We start from the raw sequence: 9,136 nt of genomic DNA, 5'->3' as shown, positions 1-9,136 counted from the left end.
CTCTTTAGTTTTCTATGTTGGTCCTTGTGGACTATTATTTGCTTTTTTCGTCTTTATCATTTTTAGCCGTGGCGTTGTCAATTTATTTTTGATTGATGAGTTTCCTCTGGTATCTTTCGCCCCTCGTTTGGTTTCTACAAAAGACATGAATTGAATACACGAGGTTTAAACAACTATTTTTATGTCAACTTTTTTGGATTCGAGCGTCACTGATGAGTCTTTTGTAGACGAAACTCGCGTCTGGCGTCTATACAAAATTTAGTCCTGGTATCTATGATGAGTTTACTTTCAATTAAATCTTATCAAAGCTTAAAGTTCATTTATTGTATTGTTTATTATATCAAAAATATATTGTCAATAGTAAATTATAGTACAGGGGTGGAGTGGATTAAGTTTGTGTTGTGTTGTTTTGTTATTGTATTTATTTTTGGGAAACAAAAGGGTAGAAGGGGGTGGGGGGGGGGGGGGTCGCAGGCCCCATCCTGTCTTTGTATCATAACTTTTTTACCCCTATTTTTAAAACTAAAGGTTTCTACTATAATATAAGCAAAATATCATATATTGTAAAAACAAAATGCGGTACTTATATGATATCGAAAACTAACGATGATTCTATTAAGATTAAGTAACTAGAAAGGGCTAGGTAATACCCTAAATAATATTGCAAGAACATTAGATGTACAGTGCATTACAAGAATATGAAGGCTGACTGACATTATAGAATACGTTTTATATTTGTATTTATATGTTACATCAGGTTGCACATTAATAAAGCATTATAATTTCAAAGTGACATATTAAGGCCTCCTTACATATATTGAGGGTAACATGGTTGAGGGAATTTTTATTAATAGTATCAGTTTCTGTAAGAATAATATTTATTTCAATTCTCAGTTTGACTGTTTGGTAGAAGAGACATTTTTGTAAACCTTAATAATGTATTCATTGTCTTTTAGTTGCCACTATTTAATTTATAGGTTAGCTGTTGTAAAAGCCTTTATTTCGATATAATATTTGACGTTTATGGCAGGTTATTATTTTGATTATATTCGGACACACGATATGATTTGAATAACAGCGCTAAATCGAGAATTTTTTGGACCACACAGTTAAACAGTTCTTTTATTACGTATTGAACCTAATTAAAAAACTGATCTGATTCGCATACTGGATTTCGAAATACTGTGTGGTCCAAACAGTGTCTTTGCCTTGTCTAATTGTAAGAGAACTATTACTAGAAATGTCTCATGGTTATGTATGCGCTTTTTGTCAATAATTGTTTATAGATATTAAAGTGGCACTATGATTCGTATGCTCATATCAAAGACAAGCAAGTTAAAAAATGTCCATGTATTTTCCCGATAGTGAAATTTATTGGTATTTTCTCATGATAATAGCGATTCCGTCTGTTTTATGTATATTTGAAATAGTACATGTATCATTGCTTTATTGATTAAATTCTATAGATTATAAAGAGTCTATAATATGTCTAAGGATGTATACTTGAGGATAATTAAGATTGTCGAAACTCAGGGTTCTCAATGTATACTGTATACTCTTTTTAACTTTGAATTTCATGTTTTTCTATCGAATAATAATTTTTTTTTGAAATTATTTTTAACTGAGAAAATTTAAATATCAAACTGACTGCTAGCACCCGGTTGGATATTTAATAATGAATAAACAATTGCGAACCAGCCGCTGTACATACATTTTCTTTTAAACAGAAACATTAGATTAAACTCGATAAGTTAAAAATGTTATCTTTAAACAGTTTGAAAGCAACCGACAGCCATACATGAAAGTTTCAAACAGTCCAGACAGGAACAATCACATCTCACTTTCACAAAAACCATTCGTTTACATTTCGTACCACCATCTAGCAACATACGGAGGTAGAATACGTTGAGATTACATATGAGTCTGTAATATATATCAATATACCACCAACCTTTAATTAAGAAAGTTTTTAATACTTTATTTGTTTAATTTTTAAGGGAAAAAAAAGTAAATTTATATGAACAATTCTGTTTTCAACTATGTTTTATTTTAGCCTGACGATGTGGATTGTTTCTTTATAAGATTCAGTAACTGACTTAAACATCTTCAATAGCTGTTGAAAAAACATAAAACTTTATAAAATTTCAAAATAGCGGTGAACTAACTAGTGAAAATCAACTATGGTGTCCGTGTAAAGACTCAATTTAATCATTTGTCCAATCTTGTATTTCTTTTAATGTCATTGTTTGTATTATTTCTAAATTGTGTTTCCTCTCAATCACTATTTCTGTACAAACTGAATGAATTACAACAGATCAGGATTAAAGGAATTTGACTGAAAATATTCAAAACATTAACTTATATATTTTTAAAATTAGCTTATATTTCTAATATTTTGTCTATTATGTGTTCGTTTTGAAATTCTCTTTGAATTTGGTATATTTTATTTTACTTTACTTTTTATACTACTTTGAATCGATAACTACGTGGTAAAAAATATAGAAACTTATATTTGAAAGTGAATTTTAAGCTTCCATGTTTTTTCTTGTCTTTATTTGTCATATTTGTTTGTTTACTTTAATTATTTGCATTCAAATTCAAATTATCCTTTTCTTTTGTATACTTTCTTTCTTTTTTTTTTAATTAATTATAGTAAAAACCTACATCACAAAGATTTACAATCGTGTTTCCTTTGTTACATTTTTGTTTGTTTGTAAAGTTTTTAACACAATATTAACTGCTGTACCCCTATTTTGACATTTTTACTTATTATGTCTGTTTGTTTTGTTACTGTAATACATTGATGTCAATAAAATGGATGTTTATTATAATTTTATTCGACTGTCATAAAAGTGGGAGGTTAAACAAGCTATAAAACCTGGTTTAATCCAATGTTTTCTACATAACGAAACACTTTGTATGAAATCAGGAATATGACAGTTGTTTTCCATTTGATTGATGAGTTTCAGCTTTAATTTTGAACTTTCCGATTTGAATTTTCATTGGAGAACGGTATTTTTTTTAACTTGAAGTGACACATGTTATAACTCAGAATGAGATGTTTTCCTAAATAGCTCACTATACATGATGTAGCTTGACAGATTGATAATAAAATTAACAAAATAATATCACTGATTTGTAAACATCTATTAATTGAAAAATTGGCATTTAGATTTAGGTCTAAAGTGCAATAAAAGCAAAGGGAAGTATGTCAAATTGTCATCCCTTTAAGTTTACCTTAAAAAGTGTCTCGAATTTGTTTTATATTTATCTTAGAACCATTTCTAACTGATTTCTTCTAGAGGATTTCACAAAAACAGATAATTTAAGGTTGGAGATTAAAATAAGAAAATCCTCCACTCAAGAAAAGGTGTGTGTTCTAGTTTTTGATTGCTTCTTATGATATTCTCCTGTTTTAGCAACCTATATCACTTCATCTAGACAATTTAAACCACATTTGCTTATTGAGATTTGATACATAAAAAAGATAATTCATGTTCAAAATATAGTCGTGTCATTGGAGAAATTACACTATTTGCAAACTATTTATACAAATTGATCATACGCATAGAATACTCAAACATTGACAAAGATGAGACTTCCATTCTGATCCAGATGATTCAATATGTTAATATATTACAATTTTATTTTAGAAAGACAGATAAGTATGAAGTAGATGGAGCATTTGAAGGTAGCATATTGTAAACAGAAAGAGCATTTATAGCTTATAATTGGTATAGCAGCTTCTTATTGATAGCCGTACAGTGGTCAGTATTTGCTTAGTGTTACCTCATATGGTCTATCATGTCTATGGTGGATAGATCTTCTAATTTCAATATTATTCTCTTTGATGATCATCTTTTAACAACAACGTAAACAAAAGCAATAATTGTATACCGATGTTCGAAAGTTAGGGGAGGGTTGGGATCCCGATAACATGTTTAACCCCGCCACATTATGTATGTATGTGCCTGTCCACAGTCAGGAGCCTGTAATTCAGTGGTTGTCGTTTGTTACATATTTGTTTTTCGTTCATTTCTTTTTTTATATGAATAAGGCCGATAGTTTTCTCGTTTGAATTGTTTGACATTGTCATTTTGGGGCCTTTTTATAGCTGACTATGCGGTATGGGCTTTGCTCATTGTTGAAGGCCGTACGGTGGCCTATAGTTGTTAATTTATTTGTCATTTTGGTCTCTTGCGGACGGTTGTCGCATTGGCAATCATACCACATCTTCTTTTTTATATAAATCAATTGAGAGAAAACAAATCTGAGTTACAAACTAAAACCGACAGAAACAAATTAGCTGTAAGAGGAGAACAACGAATCAACAGAAACAGTAAAGTGTTACAAAAAGCCAAACGGACAATGTAACACACACAGAAACTATAAGATAACAATTGTCATTTTCCTGACTTGGTACTGGACATTTTAAGAAAGAAATGGTGGGTTGAACCTGATTTTGTGGCTATCCAAGCCTCGCGCTTTTATGGCAATGTTAAATATAACACTAAAATGACAACATTACATGACAGGACTACATTACAAATAAATGCAAGAACTTTCAGGACAGAGAAATACACAAATAAACAATACAATAGTACATTTCGATATACTATAAATCGTTGGTTTTCTGTTGCATTTAATTTATGACCCGTTTGATTTCCTATTATTCGACAGCGTTTTGTTTCGGTTAATTTTATCAGTGGTTTTTATCAATAATTAAGTGACAAAAAAATATATATTATAGATAAATAAAAAAAAATGAAAAAGGATGAATTATACAGACAAGACAAAGATCATGATATGACTTGAATACTTTATTAAATTTATATTTGATAATTTTGTTAGATGATTTCGTCACATATGAAATTTCTTGTGAACACCTTATTTATTGTATGACAGAAACGTAAGGATATCTACATACTAGCGTTATATACTAGACTTTATCATATACTTAGCATTAATATGATAGCTTTTGCATATGTGTAATGGGCGGAAGTGCACAAGCCATATCTTCCCACCCGGGCTGATAACCCATATCAAGTGCCTCTCGTGCAAAAAACCCATATCAGTGCCTCTCGTGCAAGTTACTTCCGGTGTTTCCGGTATAGGTTGTTTACTTTTCCATTGTGACGTCAGATGTTTTTTATGACGACGTCAAAATTTACGGGAACTTTTGTGGGGTTAGTTTAATACTTGCTAACAAATGCCATTGACAATTATAAATCATTTTATAGTACAACAAACTTGGAGTAGTAATGATCGTAAAATTTTCAATGTTTCAAAATGCCTCTATAGGATATGTTACCATAAATATATAAGGAGTTAATGATGCTGTTGGACAACTATAGTATATTTGATTCATAATTTTAATTTTCTTTATAAAGTGTTTGACTGTTTTAGTTATTGCATTAGTGTATTTGCCTTACATAAAACTATTGTCGGAAGTATATGATAAAGCGATTAATACATGGCCTTTTCCATATCAGCCTGGGTATCATCCCTCGACCCATATCAGCACCTCGACTCCGTCTCGGGCTGATATGGGGGTCTCGGGATGATACCCAGGCTGATATGGAAAAGGCCATGTATTAATCTCTATTTAAAATGTTATACAAAGCAGATTTGATAACTGTACACAGAACGAATTCGATCTTTTAATGCAATAATGAATGATAAATTTAGATAAATTGATAGATGATGATATTGATCGAAGGAATTAATTCTTCGAGTTCGTTTTACGGCTTGGCTTTTGCTTCAAATGCACGATGCATACGTTGCTTCAGTCCCGTTGTTTTTCTTGACAAAATACGTCTAATATTCTTTAGATTCTGCTCGGTGTTTTTCCTGGCTTTTCCTTTCCCGTTGTCCACCTTCTTCTGTTTTGTCGCTTTTATCTTTCTTGTAATTAGCTGGTAGACCTTTGTTTTAAGCTTTTTGTCATCGACACCTTTTCCCAAGTTTCTTTTTTTGATAGAATCCTTGGCTTTCTCTATTCCACGTACATATACTGAAAGACATGAGATACATTTAAGGAATGACTGTAATATTTTATTTTGTCTTTGAAGAAAAAACATCAAAAAGGCGGTGCACACCATATAACGAGTTTTGAGGGTTATTTTAAAGTGTGCATTTTTTTATGTTAATTCGAATAGACAGAAAAAAAATTATAGTCATTCCTTCTAATTTAATTTTAAATTCAATTTAAAGCCTGAGTAAATCACGAAAAAACGTTGATGACGTCACGGTCACATGACAAATATGTGTTTATGAAAGAATTGAAAAAAAACACTCTCAGCCAATCAGAAGACGCGTTATATCCTAAATTAAATTATTATTTGATCAAATCTTTAGACAGGGACAGCGAAAAGTTGATTGCAACCAAAACTCTTTCATTGTCTTTAATTATTACTATTATTTATTTACACATGGAATTACTCGTTTCACGAAATTAACGTGTTGATTTTGACATAAAAGATTTACAATGTAAAAGGTTAAATGATTCTTAAGGAAGTTCGCTTGTTATGTTATTCGTTTAAGCCTTCAAAAGATATGAACCCATATGCTCTGATCGTGTTTCATTAGATTCTCAACTAGTTACACCAATCAAGTTATGAAAGTGTCATATACTTAAATGGGGTAAATTTATAAATATTTTCAACTTTAAATAATTTGAATATTTTTAAAGTGATTTCTTGATCTTTAAATAATACAGATCGGTATGGCAATAACGAATGCAGTTAATAAATCATAGCTGTAATTCGTTAACATTAATCATATCCTTTGTCTTATAGAGTGTCTTGAATATTGACTGTCAGTATACCTGTACAGAACCAATCGTTTTCCATACTGGAACAACTGTCAACTCCACTACATATGTCATTAACATCGACACAGTCACCACTGGTGCATTCTTTGACATTTCCATCTGTGAGATCTGTAATTGAAAAAATATGAGACGGATTTTAATAATTCAAAAACTAATACTAAATACAATCCCTTACAGTAAAATCTATGTAATTGTTTGCATACAAATACTTATCTTAACTGACGGAGGCGTCGGTGGACGAGTGGTCTGTGCATTTTTTACTGAATCACTAACCTGAGGTCACAAAAATTTATGAAAATTGCGTATAACTCCAAATATAATTCATGTTATCTTACCAATCAGTTGCTTTCAGCTTGCTTACATAAATGTCTTTATATGTAAATCATTTTAAATTTTCACATCTTGACGTGTATGAATGTTCATGATTCACTTACTTGACTGTGTTGTCAAATACATTATGAATATAACTAAAGTCTGCAATAACTGTTGACATTGTGATGACCATGTTGGGCAATGTTAACATCTGATTCATGAAAGGCTTTCTTAAGAAGGTTAATTATATATATAATATATATATGCTGCTGAAGTTAACAACCGAACTTTATGCAACCGTATTTAACGACCATCGTTTTCGAGATTAAGATGTTTTGACAAGGTTAAAAATTAAAATCAATATCTTGAAGAGAATGCGTTGACTAACAATCTTAAACAATATTGCAACTTTATCTAATTTAACATAACGTACTTACCGCAGTCATAGTAATCGTTTCAATCATAGTCATCCCAATAATCATCACCATACAAATCATAATCATCATACAAATCATAATTATCATAATCATTATACCAATCATACCAATCATAGTCTGTCGAAATACAAACGCAAAAAGTTATTTCACAAAAAAAAAGCATATTTGTTAGCTGCAAGTCAATTAAAAGTCATAAACCATGAAAGAATATTAAGTTCTGCAAAACATTTGTTTAATTATATTTGTAAATAATTAATAGTAAATTAGTATATTCTAGGAATCGAATAATATGGTGTTAAATACCGCCCGCAATTGTTTTGGCTTAATACAAAAATTTTATTCATGAACATTTCTATCTATTACCATTTATTTCAATGTAGATATAAAGCGTTATTTTATACAATTTTATTTAAATATGAAATATCAAATAAATGGTTAAAGAGGGGCAAAAGATACCAGAGAGTCATTCAAACTCATTAATTGAAAATAAACGGATAACGTCATGGCTAATCAAATAAATAAACTAACAGACATAAAATAGTGCCCAAACACAACATAGAAAACTGAAGACTAAGCAACATGAATAACACCTTGCATGATGGTGGTGGGGTTCAGGTGCTTCGGAAAGGTAAGCACGTGCAATGCCTAATTGATCATATGATGCAATAAACGTGCATTTTTATAAATGAGTTAGTATAAAAATAAGGAGATGTTGTATAATTGCAAATCAGACAACTGTTCTTTAATGAACAAAGAACGAGTTGTTTATCATTAATAGATCAGCAGATGACCACCATCATTGCGCTAAAACTCATATCGTATTGTAAGCGTAAATATATCCATCATAGATTCATAACAAAACACGAAAAATTTCAAAAGAAACAACAATAACAACCTCATTATCTTAAATCACAAAACGGAAAATAAAAATTATGAACAGCAACAAACCTGACATGGACTTTTAAAAATGTATCGGGTTCAAACATGTGTTTAGTGCTCGACAACTCATTATAAACATAACGGTTTATGAAACATAAAGACACTACTAGTATATAATTTCTTACCCGATCGTTTGTTAGCCTCCTTATGAGATTTAGTTGGAACAGACACAACTACTGTGACAGCAATTGCAAATAACAGCGTCAATAGCAAAGAGGTCTCCATTGTTAAACTGTAAAAAAAGAATTATCTATAATTGATGTATACTGCCTATTACAAAATTGTGTTATTCATGTTATTAATTATCAAAGGTACAAGGATTCTAATTTAATACGCCAGACGCGCGTTACAATTTTTGTAAAAAACGAGCACATCTTCATTCTTGAGATTTAACGAAAAACTAAAAGTCAAATCTGTCAATAAAGTATTACCAAAAAAATTAGATATATAGAAATGTAGCAGTTCCTGGTACTAGAAATATCATCATTATTTAAAAGCTTACTAATATATGTAGATGGTGATGCAGCAAAAGGTGACTTAAATTGAAGTTGAAAAATTAAGGCTATGTCACAGATTTTGGTGAATTTTGAAAACAACTTTGGGTTATCGATTTATG

At 30.5% G+C, this 9,136-nt stretch overlaps 1 long non-coding RNA gene across 1 annotated transcript; it reads right to left on the bottom strand.

The window, feature by feature from the left end:
- Nucleotides 1-5,665: 5,665 nt before the first annotated feature.
- LOC139486909 (uncharacterized) lies at nt 5,666-8,753 on the bottom strand. The gene is made up of 4 exons (XR_011655677.1): nt 8,646-8,753; nt 7,582-7,698; nt 6,827-6,940; nt 5,666-6,013 (listed from the first exon to the last, which is right to left on the bottom strand). It is a non-coding gene; the product is annotated as an uncharacterized lncRNA (long non-coding RNA).
- Between the last annotated feature and the right edge of the window lie 383 nt (nt 8,754-9,136).

Source organism: Mytilus edulis, chromosome 8 (genome assembly GCF_963676685.1).
Source record: "Mytilus edulis chromosome 8, xbMytEdul2.2, whole genome shotgun sequence".
Lineage (NCBI taxonomy): Eukaryota > Metazoa > Mollusca > Bivalvia > Mytilida > Mytilidae > Mytilus > Mytilus edulis.
This window is presented reverse-complemented; position numbering and strand designations above follow the sequence as displayed.